At 45.0% G+C, this 25810-nt stretch overlaps 1 protein-coding gene across 4 annotated transcripts in view; it reads right to left on the minus strand.

Annotated features, from left to right (window-relative positions):
* Positions 1-25810, minus strand: part of CDKAL1 (CDKAL1 threonylcarbamoyladenosine tRNA methylthiotransferase) — a 665249-nt gene that overhangs the window by 275469 nt on the left and 363970 nt on the right. The window lies entirely within an intron of this gene.

Consider the following 25810-nt stretch of genomic DNA (forward strand, 5'->3'; position numbering starts at 1 on the left):
TTTATGCGCATCAGAGTGCTACACCAATGCTGTAAATTATCACTGCTGTGCAGTGATTAACATTCAAAATCAATGATTAATGCTGTGCTGCCTCTACAGCAACTCAATATGGACCTTTACTGAATTCCCAGCTTTGAGGCTATCTAGTTTATAAACAGGGCAAGCAATGCTGCTCAAGCAATCACTGCAGCTAATGACCATTACTAGTAGTTAACTAACTGGTTAGTTAACAGCCTGCAGAGACCCAGAGCAGTTAAGACTCTAAGAAGCCAACTGCTGAATGAGGTGATTGTTATGTATCCTGGAATAATTATTACATCCTGCATTCTTTAAATTATACTGTTAACAATGAGATTAAATTATTCCATTGAAAAGGTAGGGTTAGTGCAGGACAACTAAACAATAGTGTTGGAAAACAGTAGTGTTGGCAGTTAACACTCTGTTTTCCATCAACCAGATCTTAGGAAGTAGTGTTGCTGATTTGTACTGTAAAAAGTCTTGCCCTTGAACACTGAAAACTGGTGTTTTCTTTCTGTCCAAAGAGAATAGAGATTGTGCCACCTTTTAGTAAATTGAAATGAAAAAGATTTCACATTGGCCACTAGTCTAAGTCTGGCTCTGAGCTCAACCTTTTCATAGTGCAGAAATGAAGCTGCCAAAGAAATAAGGGGGAGACCTTCTTATGATTCAGTTAGATTACTATAATTAACTCAGTGCAAAGTTAAGTTTCAACTACAGGAAATAAACCAAAAAGAAAAGAAAAAGAAGTCACATTTACAATTCCATCCATTAGATGCCATATGACTGTGGTTTCAAAGAGGCTCCAAATGACTGACAGAGGAAGCTATGCCTCATTAAAGTTAAATGTTTTATTCATTTTAATTTGGAAAAATACAAAAATATTGATCTAAATAATGTAAAAACTATTACATAAACAAAACGCAAAGTAATATTCGCATTAAAAGGGAAGTAGAATAATCTGTGCTGAATGTCAAACTGAACTTTGTTTAAAATTTATTATTTAAAACTAAAACTATCATTTAAAACTAATACTAATTTACACTGTAAACCAAAATATTTTATTTAAAATCCTTCCCACTCACATAGGTTCATGACATGGACTGCTTGTTTATATGAAGGTCCTGGTGTATAACAGTATATTTCAGTTCAACATAATGCTTTATAAGACAAGACACGGTCAAAACTACTAGACTACAATACTGAAATGTCCATTGGAACACAGTCCTCTATACAAACATAGAGTTAGGCACTTAGAAAATCCTTCAGAACAGTATTTGCACAAGTTCACAGACCACCTTTAAAAGTTTGATATCAGATATGAAAAAGTTTGATAACTCATTTGCAGCTGTTTCTCCATGGCTACGTAACTGTCATCTGATAATATTTCATTAGATGTACTTGGCAGTGTGTGGCACAGTGGTGTTATCACACTTGTATGCATTATTGTACTATCAAATCTCTTGAGAGTTTTACAGTGGAACTATATTAAATGCACTATTTCTTTTATACAACTTCCTAATATTTTAGCAGGATTTCACATCAAGCAATGAAAAGCTATTGCAGAGGTCTGCCCACTTTTTTTTTTTTTTTAAAGGATCATAATATGTAGAGTGCACTCTATGGAAAAATGGATCAAGTATCATTACATAAATAAATAAAAATATTAAACGAGGTACAAAAACAGGACATTAGGAACTGGAAAGTAACGGATGGCATTCACCAAAACAACAATATGAACATTTTAAAGTGAACAGACTGATTTTAATTTATAATTTTTCCATCCAAATTGTTCCATGTTTTTACCCTGGAACCATGCCTTGCTTTTGCCAGATGAATGTGAAGAAAGAATGTCTATGACTAGGAATGGAAATAACATTCAGGTGGAAAACAACAACCATCTCTTAAAGCTGCATAGGTGGGACCATTAGCCCCCTGGTGGGATGAAACTTCAAATTAAACCACATGAAAAGGAAGCAGCTGTAACAGTAAATCAGCAACAACAGGAATAACTGTCTCGACTGTTCTGCGATCTCAGTGATGAATAAAAGGCAATGAGGCTATAATCCAATCTTGGACAGGCAAAAAATCATGTACAGAATGTAGGAAAAAAAAAAACCTGTGCGCCTCAGGAAAACCTTTTCCCCTTAGTTTTAGCCTTGCAAAAGGGATAAGCAAATTCTGAAGGCTGCTGTGAACCACGGATAAGTCAACCTAAGCTCAGTTTTCATGTTAATACTAAAAGGATCTATTTGTTAAAATGTTCATTCTAGTCCTCTGGACTCAGAGGTTAGGACTTAATTTCAAAAAACAGCCACAGAAGTTTCTCTCAGGTTCCCCATCTTAAAGCTAACAAACAGAGAAGAGAATATGTTCACTTCTTTCTTCTTACACTTCATTTTTTTTCCCACAAAAACAAATCTGTGAAAGCAACATTCCTCAGTGCTGCTCAAGATCTCATTTCAAACACATTGCCTCATGTGCATTATTTATTTTTCCCTCCTACTGAACGCTTACTTCATTAAGTTATCCATCATACTGTTTCCTGGACAATTTTAGTGTTTGTACACATTAAATTATATCTTGAAAGAAATGAGATCCAAAATGCCGAAAAAAATTTTTGAACACATTGCAGATGCTAAACTCCATTATCATTACACCCAACAAATCATAAATCGGTCTTTGGTCACAACTCTTCCTGCCTTCCCTCCCAGCCTACCATATCTACACCTATTACAAATGATAATCTTAACAGCTGAATTCATACCTCTGGTCTCCTCTAATAGGAGATGACTGAGAATGGAATATATTTGAGGATATAACAGGGTTAATACTAAATGAAAAGGATTTCGTGCCCAATTGTACATTTAATTAGTATAAAGAAAAAGCATGCAAAAATGTCTTCCACCAAATTATTTTCCAAATAGCCTCGATCATAACTAATGGTGTTATTGTTAAAAGCTACATATTTCCATTTTATATATTTACTTCTAGAAATCTTCTTTTCCCCAATAATAAAAGTTGAACTGTCTTCATCACATTTTCCATATCTAAACACATCACTTTGATTTTTGTGGTAATCGTTATATACACCTTTATCAATCTGAAAAAATGATACCCAAATTTCTCTCTTTTTCAAGGTGGAATGAATGCATCCATTCCCACTACACTAATCTGTCTAACCTGGAAAAATTCTCGACAATATTTTTTTCTGAAATTCTCCTTGTCAGTAACCAGTGTCTACTTCTTCTGTCATGTAAGGATATCTGCTTATTAGTTCCCTCCCCAACATTCCCTAAAACCCCCCATAGAGTCAAACTGAAAGCATAAATTCTTCATCAAATTAGATCCATAGAATCATAGCTATCAATTAACAATTCTTAAATGAATCTTTTGGTGATTTACACTCTTATCTGTCAAAAAAAGCTATAAGGAATCCCAAAAAGCATTTACTTCTTGCATCTCTCTCTAAAAGCTTTCCTGTGAAATTTTTCTAATCTGAACTGCAGGGTTTTTTGCAGAAGTGTAATTCTCTGCAGGTTGTCACAGTGGGACACCCCTAGCATTGACCTTCTCAGTACCCCTCATACTTTTCGCAGTAACTGCCTGACCTTGTGTTTCTTTTTCCAACAGAGAATTCTTTTAGCAGCCTGCAGTGCTGTCCAGACCACAAAAAATACCTCTCACTGTACCACCGAAATCTCAGAGACCATCTGCCAAGAAGAGGTCTGACTTTAAGTGTTAAAAACTGCCTGCACACTCAAAGACAGTCAGTCAGAAGCTGCTATTACTGCACACATCTTTAGAATTCACTGCTGGCTCAACTTCAGCCTTTTTATAGACAGATACAGACAGAGAATAAATAAAATAAAACAAAATTCACTTTAAATGTGAATTGTTCAGGATGATTTCACGCCACAGATTCCCTTTTGCTTCAATTATCTGAAACACCCTCCTCTCCTTCCTTCTCCACTATTGACAATGCTAGGAGAAAAAAAGTCATTAGTTTACTTCCAATGGAGATGTATTAGGCATTGATGCCGTCTGGACTTAAGTGGGATTTCTGATGTGTTTAAGGCTAAGCATGTACTAAAGAACCTTGCTGAATCAAGACCTCAAATACAGAAAATATAATATCATCTTTATGTATTTAATATTCTTGCAGGCCTGCTCATAATGTATGACAATCCAGTGACAACGTAACAATTATAATCTATGTTTTCCATAAAAAGATGAGACTCAAGCTAAATAATAGCCAGACAAGTTATGGCTTTTTACCAGGCCCAACAACAGCTCTTGTCTTCAACTGCTGTGTGTTTTCTCTGATATGTACCGTTATCGAAGAGGAGAACAAGTGGCCTGTGCTCACGATCTGCTGGGCTATACCTCCCTCAAAATGAGAATGACCTGTCCCTAGAAATTGTTGGGAAATTGGTGAGACATGAAGGAACTGACTCACTGCCGCCTTCCCCTTGCAGCCAGGTATGGCACAGCAGCTCTCTTCCGATACAGTCTCCTGACAACAATCCCTCCACCATGACAATCTGCCTCTTCCTGAGACCTACCCTCTGGCTAGGTCACCAAAGGGAACTCCATGAACAAAAAAAGCTAGGGTAAGTAATACAAATAAGATGATTTAATAGGAAGAGGAGAAGAATTGTTCCCTATCAAGGTTAGACATAATCTGCACCTTCTTTCCCTCAGGAAGGGATCATTGGTTAGCAGCTGTCTACAAAGTCCTTTCCTCAGAAGTTGGGGGGCTGAATGTCTGTTTTCTTCTCTGGTGTGCCAACAAGGGAGCAGGTGTGCTTCCCTTTTAAATTCCTCCTCCAGCCTGTCCCTGCCTTGCAGGTATGGCAGAACACAGCTGCTTGAGTCCATGAGAGAGCCTCACCATCTTGTTGTCCTGTATGGAGGTCCTCAAAATGGCATACAGGGAACTAGTACCAAATGTGGCTTTTCTGGCGTGGGAGTGGGAGGGAATAATTAGCATTTGGTGAGCTTTTCCCACTTCACACTGAATTCAGAAAGCATAGGCTGGAGAAACACATATTAGTACATAAGTTAGGGGGTTGTGTCTTTCCTGATGTTTAACCACCCAAAAAGGGCAGGATCAGTCACAAATGCAAATGGATTTTCCAAAAGGTAATATCAGGATGACTCCACAGCCTATTTCATGGCCAGTTATTCCCCTTCTATCACAGAATATGCCTGTTCTCGAGGAAACAATTTGCAACTCAGACAGTATACAGGGTATGTTACACATTGGCTGTGTTTACACTACCCCTTCCTTTTGGGAGGGGTATTTAAATAACATGGATTGGAACTGGTTAATGAGGTGCTGATATGAATATTCAGCACATTATTAGCATAATGGCGGCTAGTCACGCTTCGAAAGTGCTGCTTTCGAAGCACGGACAGGCTGTATAGACACGGACACTTTGAAATAAACCCCCAACTTTGAAATTCCCTTATCCCCAATTCATTCTGAGAATGAGGGAATTTCCAGTGTCTGGGGTTTATTTCGAAGCACCCATGTCTATACAGCCAGTCTGCTTTTCAACAGCAGCACTTTCAAAGCACGACTGGCCATCGTTATGCTAATGAGGCACTGAATATGCATGATAGCATCTCACTAACCTGTTCCAAAGTGCCTTATTAACATGCCCCTTCTGAAAGGGAGGGGCATGTGTAGACAGGGCCATTGTGTGTTTCCTGGGACAACATTCTGCCCAGCCACACTTCTGAGGTGTTGGTTTGCAAGGTGAATCCTTTTAAATAGCAAGGAGTGACCAGGTAGGGGTCTTTCCACAGATGATCTTTTCATGTCTGAGAAACTTTTCTGCAGGCTTTGACCTCATGAAGTTTCTTGGCTCTGCTGTACTTAATTAGGTCTATGAGAGCAGCTGCTATTTGACATGAATCACTGGTAATAACCCACAAGCACCAAGAATCCTTGAACTTGTTTCTTTAGTGGTTGGGAAGAGCATGTTTTGAGGGCCTGATCTTCATTTAGGAAGGGCCAGACCTGAATCTTCCACAAAGTATAACCCTGGTAAGCAGCCTCCTCTTTTATCATCTTTATCATCTATCATCATTTGTAGCCCAGCCAACTACAAAGACCAAAGTTCAGCAACAATTTGTATTAGGGGTCTCCCCAATCTCAGTTGTTAATGATCACAATACCGTATCTAGATCAGCTGCTGCCTATAAACCAAGCGGTTGTAGAAGTTGATCTGAGAGTTGTTGGAGTTCCATTGGGGTACCATGGGAACAACAGGGCATAATCAGAAAATTATACAGAGCAATACAACCAGATTTCACCAACTGTTATAGGGTTCTTCCTGCTTCTAACATGGCATTCCTTATTTTGTGGTTTCCTGAATTTTGTGAGGCGTGTGCGCGCGCGCACGTGCACGCATGCGCCTGTGAGATATGCCTGTGGGTTCATCAAGTGCAGGAGTCCTAGGGGCTTTTGCAAGACCGTGTCTAAGATGCCAGGGTTTCCCAACCAGCCTGGGGCCTGGTGACATGCTTGGTCCCCTCACAGGCTCATTCCATTATGGGGGTTCTCCACTGAAACCCTGTGTGTGCCTTGTAGGTTTGGCAGCTCTGCTCTGTTCAATATCAGGTTTGAATACCCCATCAAAGGTGCACAGGCTGCTTCTTGGAAATATTTCAGATAATTTCTCTGGAGGAGAATCACGAGTGAGAAGACTCACCATCTTCATCCATGAAGATCCTCTATTGCAGGAAAGAGCTGTGTTTGGATGGATAGCTGGGTGACTATTATTAATTAAACCTCAAAATGGATTGAGGAAAAATCAGGTTGTTAAAAGTGAATCTCTGGAAGCACCTCTGAAAACAGTTTAAATATCTTAAAAACATATGTTTTTGAAAGATTAGCTTATACTGTATAAAGCCCTGACTAAAGACAGCAAATTTGGTACAATCCCTAAAGAATCTTCCTTTTGTCCAGTAATTAGTGAGGACAACAGGAAAACTAGTGTACCTGAAATTTTCACTTTAGAAGTCAGTATTTCTGAATGTTAGTGTTGAATTAGAAGAAATATGGATATGTCTAAACCTACTATTCTCTGGCATTTATTAATTTTATATTTGGGGATTTAGCGATTTTTAAGTGTGATGGGATACAGTCATAGAAGACCCCTTGAGATGTTCCCCGGTGCGCTGATCAGGTCACTGATACCTGCCTTTTTGCTCTCTGGGGCTCCCTAACACCCTGACCTGGTGAGCCAGAGCCTCTGATCCCCCTAAGACAAAGCACAGAGTTGGGGTTACCAATCCCCACAGAGAAATGCGGACACTAATTAACCACAGCTCTGGGAAGGTACAGTTCTACATTTGCACAGAGAGAGCTCATTAGGTAAGCCCCCTTTATCAATAAAATGGCGATGTGCACAGTGGTTTCCCTCCCCAGGTAATAACTGATTATACTGGACTTGATCATAAACAAAAGTGTTTTTATTAAGCAAAACAGAAGGATCTAAGTGTCTAGGAGTAAAAACAGGCAGATCAATGAGTTACCAAATTAAAATAAAACACAGCTAGTTCTATTCCACTAATAATTCAGTTACTTATGAGTTCTTTCTCTACACAGCTGTCCAGATGAAAGTTTCAGGTCAAGTCAGGCAATTTCCAAGGCAGGCTAAAGACAAAGTAGCTGAAAGATTCCTACTGCTCAAGTATGCTTTCCCCCAGCAGGGAATCCTTTGTTTTAATCCCCCTTTCCCCCATGGAGAAAACTGAATTCCAGAATGAAAGCCTGTACCAGGTGGTATGGTCACATGTGTTTCTACAGACCAACTGCCTTGTTGACCTACAGGACAAATAAAGCCATTTACAAGGTATCAGGCTGATTGCCCAGTCATTGGGATTGGGGTAGCAGGGAGGGCCCTTACTAGCACATTCAAAATTACAAACAGGCACACACTCCATATTTCTAATGTCACATATAAGAATGATAAATGCACAAAAATATGATATACAGATTCAGCAGGTTATAACATTACAAATAACAGGTAACCAGAGGCATTTTGTCAAATACATTCCTTAGCAATGCATATTTACACTCATAACCCATTTTCCACAAAATATGGGAGGAGTTTCCATCACATTAAGATTTACATAGCTGACCAAAAATTGTGGGTTTTCAGAGCTCTCTCTCTGTATATGGTATAAAGAGTAGTATATCTTCTATATATTACTCATTTACTGTAATCAATAATTTCTAATGATCTCAAACAGCACTATGTTAAAGCATGCTCAGATACCTTTAGTGTGCACGAACAAGGTTTATCCTATATGGACCACTTAAGTTCAATGCATGTGTATGCTTTTATATCCACAATCCCATAACCCACATGGCTGCTTCATGTAGAAAAGTTTTTCGGTAAAGTAACTACTTCCAGTGTTGGAAAAACAACAATTTCATTTTTTTTAAATTAAAAGCATTTTTATCTGTGATTACCAATTACCAATTAATTGGTTAGGCCTCAGCTGGAGTATTGTGTCCAGTTCTGGGCACCGCAGTTCAGGAAGGATGTGGAGAAATTGGAGAGGGTCCAGAGAAGAGCAACGAGAATGATCAAAGGTCTAGAGAACATGACCTATGAAGAAAGGCTGAAAGAACTGGGCTTGTTTAGTTTGGAAAAGAGAAGATTGAGGGGTAACATGATAGCAGTCTTCAGGTATTTAAAAGGGTGTCATAAGGCAGAGGGAGGGAACTTGTTCTTCCTTGCCTCTGAGGATAGAACAAGAGGCAATGGACTTAAATTGCAGCAGGGGAGGTTCAGGTTGGACATTAGGAAAAAGTTCCTAACTGTCATGGTGATCAAACACTGGAATGAATTGCCAAGGGAGGTGGTAGAATCTCCACCACTGGAGATATTTAAGAAGAGGTTTGATATATGGCTTTCAGGGATGGTCTAGAAAGTGCTTGGTCCTGCCATGAGGGCAGGGGGCTGGACTCGATGGCCTCGCGAGGTCCCTTCCAGTCCTACTCTTCTATGATTCTAAAATTGAAATTCCAAAGCCCTATGTAGTGTTTGGATAGATTACAACAGTCTCTGAAGGATGACACGTTTCTCAGGATTGTAGGTGCACTAGAGACTTCAGGAAATGGAGAAACATGAACATTTTTCTGGTCCACGAACTTCTTTAAATTCATTTTCAGAAACAATGTAAGTAAAGCCCACTAAAAAAGTACAGAGGAAAGGCAGTGCGTGCACACACACACACATGTGATTTGCCTCCTAACGTCAGAAAAGTGCTGGAAATGCATAACTGAACATATCAAAATAGTCTTTTTCTAAAAAATGACTAAAAGGACACAAATTCAGAATTTTTTGAGTACCATTCCCCTTACTAAACTCAGAATAGATAGGCTGACCCAAAATACATTCTATTTACGTACAAGAATTATTTATCATGCTGAAAGTAGAAGTCTCAACAACTGTTCAAATGTACTACTGTGAAAGACACTGACAGACAGTGCAATTTGATATCCTAGAAAGATCTACTTAATGCAACTTATTAACAAAATACTCAAACTGATTTTTTGTGTTGACATGACTTATTTGTACATAATGCTTGCCCGAAGAAGTAATATAAATCTTAGAGTGTGAATTAATTATTGGGCATATCTATATACAGTATGCAACTGTCAGATATTCTACACTGCTAATGAGAGATTCACGCACTTTTACAATGAACATAAAGTTAACTATTGCACCAGACTATTGACTATACATATCTGAAAGATCTGGATAGCATTTGTGAGCCTTACTCCCCGAGCAAGAACTAAAGAGAAGTTACTCACCTGTAGTAACGATGGTTCTTCAAGATGTGTCCCCGTGGGTGCTCCACAGTAGGTGTCGGGCTCGCCCCGGTGCCGCAGCTCGGAAAATCTTCAGCAGTCTCCATCGGGTCGCGCATGCACCGATGCGCGTCGGCTCTTCGCGTGCTTACGGTCACGTGCGCGATCCGGTCCCCACCAGTTCCTGATCAACCGCTCCGGATGCCCCTAAAAAACACACAAGCAGAGCTCTGAAGTGGGGAGGAACAGGTGGGTAGTGGAGCACCCACGGGGACACATCTCGAAGAACCATCGTTACTACAGGTGAGTAACTTCTCTTTCTTTTTCGAGTGGTCCCCGTGGGTGCTCCACAGTAGGTGACTACCCAGCAGTAACCCCCCCCCCGAAAAAGGAGGTGGGTACCCGATTTATGCGCAGCTTGCCCGTGAAAGGACTGCTGTCGACAGGCGTGTATCCTCATCAAGCATCCTGTGCATGGCGTAGTGCTTGGCGAAGGTGTCATAGGAAGACCATGTCGCCGCTCTGCAGATATCTCTCAGCGCGATGCCTTTGAAGAAGGCTGTTGACGCCGCCATCACCCTAGTAGAGTTGGCTCTTGGCGGAACTGGCAGAGGAGTCTTGCGAATCTCGTAACACAGTCTTATGCAAGACACAATGTGATCTGAAATCCTCTGTGAAGATAGCGCTTCTCCCTTTGACCTGGATGCAATGGACACCAGGAGTCTGTCCGTTTTCCAGAAATGTTTAGTTCTATCGATGTAGAAGGCCAGTGCCCTTCTTACGTCAAGTAAGTGCAACTGTGCCTCTTCATTTGAGTTGTGAGGCTTAGGATAGAATGAGGGCAGCACTATTGGTTCGTTGATGTGAAAGTCTGGAGACACCTTCGGAACGAAGGCTGGGTGTAATCGTAAGACCACCGCTTCTTTTGAGAAAATTGTGCAGGGTGGTGTGGACATTATGGCCGTGAGCTCGCTCACTCTGCGAGCTGACGTGATTGCCAGGAGGAAAGTCGTCTTAATAGTAAGTAGTCGAAGGGGGACCGTAGCCAATGGTTCAAAGGGCGGTCCCGAGAGGGTGTGTAGAACTAGGTCTAAACTCCATGACGGCGGTATTGGTTTCTGAGGTGGGTACAGGTTCACCAACCCCTTTAGGAAACGCGAGACAACAGGATGGGCAAATGTGGTTGATCCATCCTTTTCATGCCGAAACGCTGATATAGCCGCCAGATGCACCTTTATAGAGGATAGCGAAAGTCCATTTTGTTTGAGTTGTAGCAAATAATCCAGAATCGTAGGTATGGTGGCGTCCTGGGGTACTAGTTGCCTGGAGGAACACCATTCGGAAAAACACAACCATTTGTGCTGATAAGTCTTTCTGGTGGAGGTTCTCAGACTACATTCAAGGACTTGTTGTACTCCCTCTGAGCATGTAGTCTCTAGGGCGCTTAGCCATGGATTAGCCAGGCTTGTAGCCGAAGTCTCTTTGGGTGCGGGTGCAGTATTGACCCCCGAGCCTGAGAGAGAATGTCCGGTACTGTTGGTAGGAGAAATGGCTGATGTTGAGCCATGCGCAAGAACAACGGGAACCACTGTTGTCGGTCCCATGTTCGGACTATGAGTATCATGCGTGCTTTCTCCCTTCTGGTCTTCTCCAAGACCTTGTGTATAAGTGTCATGGGAGGGAACGCATAAAGTAGAGGGCCCTACCATGGGATCATGAAGGCGTCCCCCAAAGACCCCTGTCCCATGCCCGCTCTGGAGCAGTATTGGGGACACCTCTTGTTTTCTCAGGTGGCGAACAAGTCGATTTTGGGAAAACCCCATCTGCAGAACACTTGGTGGAGTAGATCTGGACGGATCTGCCACTCATGAGTGGGCGCAAAGAGTCTGCTGAGTTGGTCCGCCTTGACGTTGTGGATCCCCGGTAGGTATGAAGCCTTTAGAGTTATATTGTTGGTGATGCACCAGTTCCAGAGCCGGACCGCCTCCGCACAAAGCGTACGAGACCTGGCTCCCCTGTCGGTTTATATAAAACGTGGTGGTGGTGTTGTTGGTATTCACGCCGACTACTTTTCCGCGCAGATAATTGAGAAAGTGCCTGCACGCATTGAACACTGCCCTGAGCTCTAATATGTTTATGTGCAGTGTCTTCTCCATGGGGGACCATAATCCTTGAGTGGTTTCGTCGTCCATATGAGCCCCCCATCCCATGTGGGAGGCATCTGTTGTAATGAACGCCGTGATTTGCGGTTGGCGGAAGGGCACCTCTGTCAGGAGATTCCTGGGGTTTCCCCACCATGTTAGTGAGCTTCGTGCCTCTGTTGTAAGTGACACTCTCTTGTGGACGTTGTGGATTGGGGGTTTGTATACTGTTGCCAACCAATGCTGCAATCCTCGCATATGCAGCCTGGCGTTTTGCACCACAAACGTGGTGGTTGCCATATGCCCCAACAGTTGTAAGCACATGAGAACTGGAACAGTGGAGCTGTACGTTAGTAGTTGTACGAGAGATTCGATGGCACGGAAACGTGCCTCGGGTAAATACACCCTTGACGTGACTGAGTCTATCCGAGCCCCTATAAACTCTATATTTTGTGTGGGGTCGATCTTTGATTTTGAGAAATTGATGATGAGGCCCAGTGAGGTAAATGTGTTTGTGGTGATGTGTATCATCCGTAGTACCTCCTCCCGGGAGGTCCCCTTTAACAGGCAATCGTCCAGGTATGGGAAAATGAAAACTCCCTGTCTGTGTAGGTATGCCGACACCACCGTTAAGGTCTTGGTGAAAACTCTGGGTGCTGACGAGAGTCCGAATGGGAGGACTCTGTACTGGAAATGATCTGTACCCACACGGAACCGGAGGAAGTGCCTGTGGGCTGGATGAATCGCAATATGAAAATACGCATCCTGCAAGTCGAGGGCAGCAACCCAATCGCCCTGGTCTAGTGCCGTGATTATTGAAGCCATCGTAGTCATTTTGAAGCGTTGTTTGCGTAGGTACTGGTTCAGTGCGCATAGATCCAAAATGGTCTCCACTCCCGTGTCTTCTTCTCTGTCAGGAAATACCTGGAGTAGAAGCCTTTGCCTTGAAACTGTTCCGGTACCCTCTCCACTGCCCCTATGAATAGGAGGTGGTCCACCTCCTGCCTTAATTCTGGTAGGTGAGAGGGGTCTCTGAGGACAGGTGCGGTGGGAGGATTTGGTGGAGGTAAAGACTGGAAGGGGATCGTGTATCCCGTGTTTACAATCTCCAGTACCCACTTGTCCAACGTGATGCTTTCCCATTGTGGGTAGAATGGCTTGAGTCGGTGATGGAACATGTACTGAGATAGGCACTGAGGTACGGTCTTGGCTTCGCTGCCCTCGACATACCCGTCAAACTTGCTGTCTCGCACTTTGCCCTGCGGGGGCGCTGCCCTGCTGAGGCCGGCGCCTAGGGCCTTTATAATGTGTTTGTTGATGACGCCCTTGATCATACCCCCGTTGAAATTGGGCACGTTGTTGTTGGTAACCATAACGGTGTTGTTGAGGCTAAAATTTCTTCCTTCTGAACGGTGGGGTATATATCCCCAAGGTCCAAAGCGTCGCTCTGGAATCTTTGCTTGAGTGTAGAACTGAGTTAGTCGATTCAGTAAACAATTTTATTTTGTCGAAGGGGAGGTCTGCAATTTTGACTTGCAACTCCTTTGGAATGCTGGATGTATGAAGCCAAGACTCTCTCCGCATTACCACTGCAGTGGCCATGGCATGGGTTGCTGTATCCGCCACATCGAGTGCAATCTGCACGCCCACTCAAGAAGCCGTGTAACCCTCTTGCACGATTGCCTTAAGAACTGGCCTTTTTTCCTCTGGAAGGAAGTCCATGAGGGCAGTAAGCTTGGAATAATTGTCAAAATTGTGATTCGACAAATGAGCGGCATAGTTGGCCATACGTAGCAATAGGGTAGAGGAGGAGTAGGCTTTTCTACCCAGAAGATCCAACTTTTTTATGTCCTTGTCCAATCCCCCAGATTTGTACTGGGACGATTCAACCACCAGCGAGTTTGGCTGTGGATGACTAAATAAAAATTCCATCCCTTTCGCAGGGACGAAGTACTTTTTGTCCGCCCTTTTGTTGATAGGCGGAGCGGATGCTGGGGTCTGCCATATATTAGTGGCTGCCTCCATGATTGCATCGTCTAAGGGAATAGCAATTTTAGAAGAAGATGGAGGCCTGAGGTTTTTAAGGAGTCTGTGGTGTTTCTCCTGCACCTCTGCCACTTGAATATCTTGGGATTGAGCTACCCGTTTGAACAGCTCCTGGAACTGTTTCAGGTCATCTGGGGGAGAAATGTCTCCAGGGACCACGGCCTCGTCTGGCAAGGATGAGGAGGCGTCACTATGGTATCTCTCCTCCAATTCCTCTGGATCCTGGCTGTATTGCTATGATTGTCTTTGTGGAATTTTGAGGTGGGGTTCAGTGTCCTTAGACCCAGCCTCTGACTGGGGCAGCTGTGGTGTTCCCCCAGGTGGAAGCAGAACACCTTGGCATTGAGGAGTGGTCGACGGGGATCCATAGTGAGACGTTGAACTCCTATGATGACGCCCCGCATAATGATGGCAGTCGTAGCAACAGGGACAGGAGCCCGGCGATGGAGACCTGGACCATGACCCAAGGATGTAAGGGTGGTGCCTGGAATGACGAGACCTCCGAGATGATACCGACGTGTGAGGAGAGCCTCTATGAGAAGACTCATAGGGATCTCTGCTAGATGCTGGAGAAAAGCGTGCAGATCCCTGTGATGGGCTCCGAAGAAAAGGAGAAGGATGTCTGTGGCAGGCTGAAGGTGTTGCTGCCCGTCGAATCTCTGGTGGTGATCGCAGTGATAGAGGCAGTGCAATTCCCTCAGGAGAGGGGCTGTGGTGCCTGGTCTTCGTTTTAGCCTTTACCCTCTTGGGTGGCCCTATTGGTGAACTTGGTACCGGAGCAGGTGTCATGCTGATTTCCACTGCTCCCGGTGCCACTGTTGTCGGTGCAGCTACCGTCGGTGCCGTCGTCTCCAGTGCCGTCATCGCCGGTGCTGCCGATCCCGGTGCCGCCGTCCTCGGTGCCGCCGATCCGGGTGCCATCGTCCTCGGTGCCGATGTCTTCGGTGCCTCTGGGGAAGTCCCGATCGGTGCCGCAGTAGCCGGTGCCGAACTGATTACTGCCCGCACGGCTCTCGGTGCCAACTCGCCAGTCGCTGCAGGGCTTTGAGTTGTTGCATGCGCCGCGGCTTTACCAGTAGAGGAAGCCATCGTGCGCGGGCCCTTTGTTACACTCGTCCCACTCTCAACAGTCGGGGCAGGGATCGAGTAGGTGAGGCTCTTCTTTTCTTCTGTGCAGAGGAGGTCAAAGAGGCAGCCTTCCTCTTGTGCGCTCCTGAAGAGCCCTCCGCATGTACTGTCTCCGATGCGGCAGGCTGAAGTGCTTTGTCAACTAACAGTATCTTCAGCCTCATTTCTCTGTCTTTTCTAGCTCTATTAGTCAACTTAGAACAATGGGAGCACTTCTGAGGAACGTGTGTCTCCCCGAGGCACTGTATGCATTTGCTATGGCCATCCGAAGCAGGCATGGCCTCCCGGCAAGATTCACACTTCTTAAAGCCGGGGGATGGCATTGTTAAAACTTAACTCTGAGTCCTTTATGTGCTAATAGCGCACTTAACAGTCTATTAGTTGATGTTAAACAACCGTTGGCCTTTGAAGGCTGACAACAAACGCGGCGGGCCCACCCAGAGGCGGCCACTGCTGTTCTAAGATAGTCTTTAGGTTTTAAACAACTTTAACAGAGAGACTAACTATAATAACTATAGAACTGCTAACTATAACTGTTAAAACTATTAACACTAGAAAAAAATAAGGATTTATCTGTCTCGGGCGTTGGAGCCAGAGAGGATTCCGTCTGCAGCCATTGGCGGTTGAGAAGGAACTGGCGGGGACCGGATCGCGCACGTGACCGTAAGCGCGCGAAGAGCCAACGCGCATCGGCGCATGCGCGACCCGACGGAGACTGCTGAAGATTTTCCGAGCTGCGGCGCCGGGGCGAGCCTGACACCTACTGTGGAGCACCCACGGGCACCACTCGAATAATAGTTTGTTCTAAGGCATACTTTCCTCATTATTAAAAGGCCACACTTTAGACTGTAAACTGAGGATTTCTTGTACAGGCTAGTGTTTTTGTTATTGAAAACAAATGAAAGTTGCATCACTCCCTGGCTTTCGACACGTAATGGTGTATTTATCAAAGTATTATTGGAACACAATTCTGATATTTACATTACACTAACATTTTAAAGTTAGAATTAATAATACATTTGATTTTGAGAAAGTTTTTCCTCACAGTTTTATGGAACCTTTTTTGTACCTGCTGTTTACAAAATAAACAATGTGTGCCTTCCTATGTAAGAGTCATCAACTTAGATATAAAAAATCTATTTCAGAATAAAGATGACTCAAACTTATCCACTTCCTTTAACGTATTATGTTAACAGTCATTACTTCATTTTTATGTCAAGTATGATAGTTATAAGTGTTTCAAGATTTTGGGAGCTAATATTTAATATACAACTGTTTTGCAAACCAATTTCTCCACCTCCCGACTTAAAAAAAATTGGCTGGTTTTGTAGATTTTATAAATATTAATATGTTCACTTTATAGCTCTACTGTTTTATCACTTTAAGCTCTTGGTCTTAGACAAAAAATAACACCACAATATTGATGACACGTACATTCAAGCAGGAGGAAAACATGTTGCCAAACAGAGAAGGTCAAAAGCAGTAAAAATGATTTTCACATTTTTAAAGAAATTAAAAAGGGAATGTTTACAAAATTATACAATGCCTTTTTAAAAGTATGCTTTATTTCCCCCTTCTGCAGCAGTTCAGCATGGGAGATCATTAAATACCAAATGGAGCATAACAGGTTTCTTTTCCCCACACTTAAAACCCTTATACTTAATTTAAAAAGAAATCATTCTACACCTATTGGGACTTCTGCTTTTATGGACTAATGCTTGAGCATAAACTAAATGCCCCATTCTGCATAGTTTGGAGCTACAGTGCATTAACAGAGTAGAGGAGAGAACACTAGCAGAATAATACCTATTCTCTCTCTGAGTCCAGCTCTGCTCCCCTAAAATAAGAGAAGACCCGAAAAGGAACCAAGAAACATTGTTGCTAAGTCTACATGAGAAGCCTCTGTTGACAGAAGTCACTGTTGGAAGGGATTTCCCAGCAAAACTTCTGTCGACACATTGCATCCACACATGAAAGCAGATCGAATGAGCAATCCACTCTGTCGACAGAGAGCACCTGGACTGCCTGGCCCTCTCTTGAAAGAACAGCCGACAGGAAATTTCTCAAACAGGGCTGCCCAGGGAACCAGAAGCCCTGTCTGTCAAGAAAAGAGCCCCGGAGCATCTGCATGGCTATTTTGTCAACAGAACATTGTTGAGGGAGGCGTGATATCTGAATGGGGAGAGGTATAACACCGCCGGCAGATGTGCTGGGTTTGTTGACAAAGCACATTTTGCATTCAGACACTCTGTGGTTTTTCCTGACAAAAGCCCAGTTTTGCTGGGAAAAGCCTCTTGCGTAGATGTAACCTGTTAGGTTACACCAGTTTGCTCAGAACCAGCATTGCACCTTTAAGCTTCATGCTCTCAAGGAGTATTAATATCAGATAGGGTGCCGAGTTAGTCTGTATCTTCAAAAACAACAAGAAGTCCTGTGGCACCTTATAGACTAACAGATATTTTGTAACATAAGCTTTTACAGGCAAAGACCAACTTCACCAGATGCATGTGTGGTGCATCTGATGAAGTGGGTCTTTGCCCAAGGAATATTAATGACACCATATATCATCATGATGAACTGGATTTTGTAGCCAGTCTGAAAAGACAGGAGAGAAAGATTTCAGGAAGAGTAGAGGAGATGTGCCTCATTTTCATGAGTTAGTCTTGGTATCTCAAATGGTGGGTAGAGGAATGAGACAGAGCTCTGCTTGACCTTTGGCTACTTGCATATGATCTTTGCTGCAGGTTATGTGACACACATGGTCAGGTGCCCCCTTTCTAACTCTTCCAACACACAGCAAATAACTCAGCTTAAATATTAGCTTGACAAATACCAAAATTATTAAGTTTGGGTACCTGAACATACCCTCCTAAATGCATATTTAAACACCCTAACTGGAGTTGTCTGATTCCATACAGGTGCCAACTACTTCTAGCTCTCACTAAATTCAAGGGGGTTCTTGTACATTTGCAAGTGCCTTGTGGAATATGGATGGGATCAGTCATATGCTGATAATAAACCATGTGTTTATTTATAGCTCTTTGCCAAATCAAAACCATTCAAAAGCTATTTTAATGATGATACACAGGTGACTGGATGGCTTAAGGAACACATCCAGTTGGTAAGAGAATACCATGTAAAGGAGCAAACACTGGAGGGTTGCCTACAGGTAAAACAGAAAATGGGTTGCTAACTTGGGTAAAAAGAACCATTCTCACACAAGTTCTCTTCGGCTTCCCTTCCACACTGACAAAGGAAGATTATGAAAAGAGACCATGCTATTATAAATTGGGGAACTATTCTGAAGTTGATGTGAGAAGAAAAAGAGTATCTATCTGCTGTGTAACAGTGGAAAACAACATAAAACAGCCCTAATGTCATGCTTAATATGCACAACACAGACCTAAAATGGGCACGACACCTGAAATACAAAATTGAGAGGAAACATTGAGTTAAATAATATCCAACAACCCCAGGACCAGGAGGTTGCCAGATATTCAAATATTTTGGATAATGGAGAGGTATACCAAGCAATGCATAACACTAAAGAAAAACAAGATTAGATGTGAAGAAACAAACCAAAATGTATGCAGAGTTCTTTATTTCCCAACAGGAGTAATGTACACTGCAAACTTATACTGTATGTGCTGTATTTATTTGTATTTGCTTTCACTCTACTGTACACATGGAAAATGTAACTAAAATTTACTTATGGTTAAAAGGCTGGTTATTTGCGAGTTCTAGATATAGAATGCTGGACATGAAAGAGTTTACTGTAACTGAAGCCTGCATAACCTAGATAACTTTGGGTAAGGGGATAACAGTAGAAGGAATAAGTGGCTTTAAAACGAAAACTGTAAAGCAGATCTCTTAAAAGAAGTATTTTTCACCTTCAGTTTAAAGAAACGTAAAATGTTGACGTCATGAAAGAAATAAGCAGGTGGCATGTTGGGGACAGAGAAAATCTCATAAAAGGGAAGTGTTGAAAGTATTACAATATATTCTAAGATAAGAGGAACCACACGTGAAACCCAATTAAGGTAATCATCTCCTCCTAACCGTGTCTGGAGCCCTGAACGACCCATCAGCCAGCTACATTATGATCAAAATGCTATTAGATTCTGTTGAGCGTTCATTGTCTACAGGGATGTCTCAGTGAAATCATTTAAGGTTTTGAAGTGTGTTAATGTATTTTTTTTCCTCTTACAGACACTGATTTTCATTCTGCATTTTAATATACCTTTTGATGATCTGGTTATGTGTTAACACAGTAATATAAATTAACTCAACATTAAAGAGATTCACATCTATCCAGAAATCTCAATTTAAACAAAAATCCATATTTATCTTAGTGTATTAGCTTAAATTAGCTACATTGTTCTGAAAGAGGAAAGAACTACTGAACAGTCTGAGAGCATATTTTTTTTAACTGTGTAAGATGGCACTCTAGGAATTTGGGTGCTAGACCCTGACAAGGTTAATTGGGCCTTTCTGTCTACACTACACCTTTGAGTTTCTGGGAGGTTGGGTTTCTGCAACACCTGCGTGACTTGAATTTTTGTGCAAGTTAAGCGGAGACGGGAACCAGGCTGCAGCCTGGTTCCCAGCTCCCCCAGGCTTGCAGGAATTTGGAAACTGTGCAGTCCACCAACGCTGGTCAATTTCCTGGCTCCCAGAGTGGCAGGGAGCCGGGAATCAGGGAGCAGCCTGTTTTCCATCTCCTGATCACTTGCGGGACCTGGGAAACCGACCAGCTAGTCAGTTTTCTGGGGCCTGCAAGTGGCAGGGAGCTGGGAACCAGGCAGCAGCCTGGCTCCTGGCTCCTCTCCGCTTGCAGAGAGGGGAAACTGACCAGGACAGCAGCCTTGGTCAGTTTCCTGGCTTCAGCCAGTGGATGGGAGCCAGGAACCAGCAGCAGCCTGGCTCCTGGCTCCCTTCCACTCCTTGGACCCAGGAAACTAACCAGGGCTGTTGCTCTGCTCTGTTTTGCAGCTCTGCAAGCAGAGGGAGCTGGAAGCCAGGCTGCTACCTGGTTCTCAGCTCCCCGCCACTCTGGTGACTGGGAAACAGCTCCACTCGGGGCAGCAGCCTGACTCGCGGCTGCCCCGTGACAGGGGTGGCAAGAGTCAGGCTGCTGCCTCTGACAGCAGCATTTTCCCTGCTCCTGTCAGGGACAGCAGCCTGACTCCTGGTTTCTGCCCTGACAGTTTCATGCTCCTGTCAGGAGCGGCAGTCACATTAACCCAAGACATGCACAATTTGGTCGTGCACATCTCGAGAGTTTACTGTACATCTATATGGAATCAGATATCCTTAAACTAATTTTTATTAAATTAAAATCTTTGCTTGCTTATGCGATATATGCAATAAATATTTTAAAACGACAGGTTTTAGCAATTTACTTCTTGTAAACACAGTAAAACTTAGTGGGGGTTGATCCTGCTTGAAGCAGGGGGCTGAACTAGATGACCTCCTGAGGTCCTTTCCAGCCCTGTGATTCTGTAAAACCTGTACTAGCGAGCCCTTGGATAACCAGCATACTCTGTTAACTGGCACCTGCCGGACTGGCTGCAGTAGAGCCAGCTGCCCAACCAGGATCAGCAGAGTAGGGCCAGCCTCCCCAGCTCAAATATCCAGCGCATTGGATTATCAGGCAATCCCAGTTCCTCGGGGATGCCGGATGATAAAGCTTGTACTGTAAAATTATTTTTAAAATGTATTTTTGTTTGCTTATTCATATAGCTAAATCATAATATGCAACAATAATCAATACTGATGGACAAATAAATAACTTTCTAGAGCCTAATAATACACTTGATAGTAGGGCCCTAAACAATTCATTATGCCATATGCTGGAATATATGCAACTGTGGAACAGTTTTTCTACACATTCTCTCTGTGTTTGTTACTACGTATGAAAGAAAGAGAAGTTACTCACCTGTAGTAACTATGGTTCTTCGAGATGTGTCCCCGTGGGTGCTCCAAAATAGGTGTCGAGCTCGCCCAGCACCGCAGATCAGAAATCTTCCAGCAGTTTCTCCTGGATCGCGCATGCGCCAGCGCGCGCCACACCCCCGCGCGCCCCCAGCCACGTGCACGATCCAGTCCCCGCCAGTTCCTTGACCAACCACCTCAAATGCTCCTGAAAAACACTAGACAGAGATCCGAAGCGGGGAGGATGGGCGGGTGGTGGAGCACCCACGGGGACACATCTCGAAGAACCATCGTTACTACAGGTGAGGAACATCTCTTTCTTCTTCGAGTGGTCCCTGTGGGTGCTCCACGATAGGTGACTACCCAGCAGTAACCCAAGTAAGGAGCTGGGTAATCGGTTCATGTGCAGCTTGCCCCCCGAAAGGACTGATGTCAACAGACGAGTATCCTCTTCAAATACCCGGTGTAGGGCATAATGCTTGGCAAAGGTGTCGTAGGACGACCAGGTCGCCGCTCTACAGATGTCTTTTAACACGGTGCCCTTGAAGAAGGCTGTTGACGCCGCCACCGCCCTGGTGGAGTGAGCTCTGGGCGGGGCCAGCAAAGGAGTCTTTGGAAGCTCGTAGAACATTTTTATACAGGACTCAATGTGCTTTGAGATTCTCTGTGAAGAGTGACCTTCTCCTTTGACCTGGGAGTGAGAGAGACTAGAAGCCTGTCCGTTTTCCAGAAGGACTTAGTTCTGTCTATGTAGAAGGCCAACGCCCTCCTCACATCCAGGAGATGCAGGCGTGCCTCCTTGCTGGAGCTGTGAGACTTCGGTTAAAACAAGGGTAAAACTATTGGTTCGTTAAGATGGAACTCCAAAGAAACTTTTGGAACAAAGGCTGGGTGCAGCCTTAAGGTGACCGCCTCCTTTGAGAATACTGTGCAGGGCGGCGTTGCCATTACTGCTGCGAGCTCACTCACCCTGCGGGCTGACATAATTGCAAGGAGGAAGGTTGTTTTCATTGTAAGGAGACGTAGGGGAACGGTAGCTAATGGTTTGAAAGGTGGACCCGATAGCGTGCTGAGCACCAAGTTCAAATTCCATGATGGTGGAAGCGGTTTTCGAGGAGGTACAGGTTTACCAGCCCCTTCAAGAACCTTGTAACGATAGAATGGGCGAATACAGTGGGCCCTTCCTCTGTATGCCGAAAAGCTGATATAGCGGCGAGGTGGACCTTTAGTGAGGATAGAGAAAGCCCGCCTCTTTTGAGGTCCAATAAGTATTCTAGTATTACAGGTATAGGAACGTCAAGGGGAGCTAACTGCTTGGCAGAACACCAGGCTGTAAATCGAGTCCATTTCTGTTCATAAGTCCTCCTGGTGGAGGTCCTTCGGCTACATTCCAGGACTTGTTGTACTCCCTCCGTACACATGCTCTCTAAGGAGCTGAGCCATGGATTAGCCATGCTTGTAGACGCAGACCCTGAGGGTGCGGGTGCACTATGGACCCCTGAGCCTGCGTGAGTAAGTCCGGCGCCACCGGTAGGGGGAGGGGTGGACGATCCGACATGCGTAGAAGCAAGGGAAACCATTGTTGCCGGTCCCAAGTTGGAACTATGAGTATCATGCCAGCTCTCTCCCTTCTGGCTTTCTGCAGAACCTTGTGGATAAGCGCTGTGGGGGGAAACGCGTAAAGTAGGGGGCCCATCCATGAAATTATGAATGCGTCCCCCAGGGGCCCCCGCCCCACTCCTGCCCTGGAGCAGAACGGGGGACACTTTTTGTTGTACTGGGTGGCAAACAGATCGATCTGGGGAAATCCCCATGTACGAAAAAAAAATGCGCCGTAGCAGATCGGAGCAGATCTGCCATTCGTGCATGAGTGCGAAGCACCTGCTCAGCTGATCTGCTTTCACGTTGTGAGTGCCTGGCAAATACGAGGCTTTCAACGTTATGTTGTTGGCGATGCACTAGTTCCACAATCGGACTGTTTCCGCACATAGGGCACGGGATCGTGCTCCTCCTTGTTGATTGATGTAAAACATAGTGGAGGTATTGGTGGTATTGATCCCAACTACTTTGCCATGTAGGTAATCTCGAAAATGTTTGCAGGCGCTGAACACTGCTCTGAGCTCCAGTATGTTTATGTGCCTTGTCTGTTCCGCAGGGGACCATAGCCCCTGCGTCACCTTGTCGCCGATGTGCGCTCCCCACCCTATGTGGGAGGCGTCGGTCGTAAGAAAAATAGAAATTCGTGGTTGGTGAAAGGGCACCCCCACTAGCAGATTCTTGGGGTTTTCCCACTACGCCAGGGATCTGCGCACCTCTGTCGTGGGCGACACCACCCTGTGGACAGTGTGGGATGCCGGTTTGTATTTTTAAACGCTTGCCAGCCAAGGCTGCAAGCTTCGCATGTGTAACCTGGCATTCTGTACCACAAACGTCACTGCCGCCATGTGGCCCAGCAGCTGTAAGCACGTTAAGACCGGCACCGTGGGGCTGTATGTGATGACTTGCACCAGCGAACTGATGGCGCGGAAGCGGGTGTCGGGTAGGTACACCCTTGCTGTGATAGAGTTTATGCGTGCCCCTATGAATTCTATATCTTGTGTGGGTTCGGTCTTTGACTTTGCGAGGTTGATAACTAGGCCCAGCGAAGAAAACATGTCCGCTGTGACGCGTATCATGTGTAAGACCTCTGCCTTCAAGGCCCCTTTCAGCAGGCAGTCATCCAGATATGGGAAAATAAGCACCCCCTGTCTGTGCAGGTAGGCTGACACCACTGCCAGGGTTTTGGTAAAGACTCTGGGGGCCGAGGAGAGGCCGAACGGAAGAACACTGTACTGGAAGTGCTCCTTGCTGACCGTGAAGCGGAGGAAGCGTCTGTGTGCCAGGGGGATTGTTATATGAAAGTAAGCATCTTGTAAGTTGAGGGCTGCAAACCAGTCTCCATCGTCCAGTGCCATGAGTATCGAGGCAACTGTGATCATCCGAAAACGCTGCTTGTGCAAGTAACAGTTGAGGCCCCAAAAATCTAAGATGGGCCTCCAGCCTCCTGTTTTCTTCTCTGTTAGGAAGTAGCAGGTGGTCCACCTCCTGCTTGAGCCTCGCCTCGTGGGCAGCGTCCCTGAGGTGAGGCCTGGCGGGAGGCTTCATCGGTGGGAACGACTGGAAGGGGATTGTGTAACCCATGGCTATGATCTCCAGCACCCTGGAGCCCTTGGTCGTAACCCCGTTGATATTGAGCACACTGTGGTTGGTAAGCATAGCGTCTTTGCTGAGGATAAAATTTTCTTTTTTTTTTTTTCTGTATGGGGGAGTATAATGCCCAAGGTTCTAAGTGTAGCTCTCGAGTCCTTACTGGAGTGGAGGACCGAGTCGGTTGAGTCTGCAAACAGCTTTGTGTATCAAAGGGAAGATCCACGATCTTTGCCTGTAGGTCCCTAGGGATACCAGACGTCTGGAGCCAGGATTCTCTATGCATGACCACTGCTGTAGCCGCTGAATGTGCCGCCGTGTCCGCCACATCCAGGGCAATCTGGGCTCCCGTCCACGATGCTGCGTAGCCCTCTTGAACAATCGCCTTTAACACCGGCTTTTTGTCTTCCGGAAGTGAATCCATGAGGGGAGTAAGTCTGGAGTAATTATCAAAATTATGGTTTGCTAGGTGTGCCGCATAATTTGCCATTCTCAATAGCAGGGCAGAAGAGGAATATACCTTCCTGCCAAACAGCTCTAGCTTCTTAGCATCTTTGTCCGATCCCCCCGATTTGTACTGAGAAGCCTTTGACCTCTGCTGGGACGATTCGACCACCAAAGAATTTGGTTGTGGGTGACTAAAGAGGAACTCCATGCTCTTTGCCGGGACGAAGTACTTCTTATCCACTCTCTTGTTCGTAGGCGGGATAGAGGCCGGAGTCTGCCATATGGTAGTGGCTGACTCCATAATGGCTTCGTCCAGCAGAATAGCAATTTTGGATGAAGCCGGGGGTCTCAAATTTTTCAGGAGTTTGTGATGTTTCTCCTGCACCTCTGCCGTTTGAATGTCTTGCATGAAAGCCACCCTTTTAAATAGCTCCTGAAATTGTTTAAGGTCATCCGGGGGGGGGAGACATCCCCGGGGGCCATGGCCTCATCTGGGGAGGATGAGGAGGAACCACTGGGGTAAACCTCCCTCAAACCCTCAGGCTCCTGCGGTTGATGATACACTTGCTCCCTGGAGGATTGTGAAGGAAAGTCTCGGGGTTCTAAAACTAACTCGCCTTGAGACAGCTGTGTTTCCGCCCCTGATCGAGAGTGTCCACGGGGGTATTGAGCGGCCAGGGTGGGGACCTGCCCCTGGATGTAGGCCTGCGGTGTCTGTGTCCAGCATGATGAGGACGACCATAGCAGCATGGGCAAGGGTCCGGTGGAGACCTGGACCACCCACGGAGTGTGTACCCCCAATGTCTGGGAGAGCAAGACCTCCGCGACGACACAGATAGAGGTGAAACTGGCTTGTGATAGTACTCCAGGGGATCCACTCCCAGGAATGGTGAAGGTGGCCAAAGCCATGGTGACATTGGTTGGAGGAATGGAGAAGGAGGTTCTGGATAAGCCGGTGGAGACACAGGCCTTCGGTGCGGCGTGTGTATCACACGGGGAGGGCTTGGTGCTAACAGCAGCGCAGCCCTGTCCGGAGATGGTTCTGCGGTGCCGTGTTCTTGATTTCGCCTTT

Source organism: Carettochelys insculpta, chromosome 2, assembly GCF_033958435.1.
Source record: "Carettochelys insculpta isolate YL-2023 chromosome 2, ASM3395843v1, whole genome shotgun sequence".
NCBI lineage: Eukaryota > Metazoa > Chordata > Testudines > Carettochelyidae > Carettochelys > Carettochelys insculpta.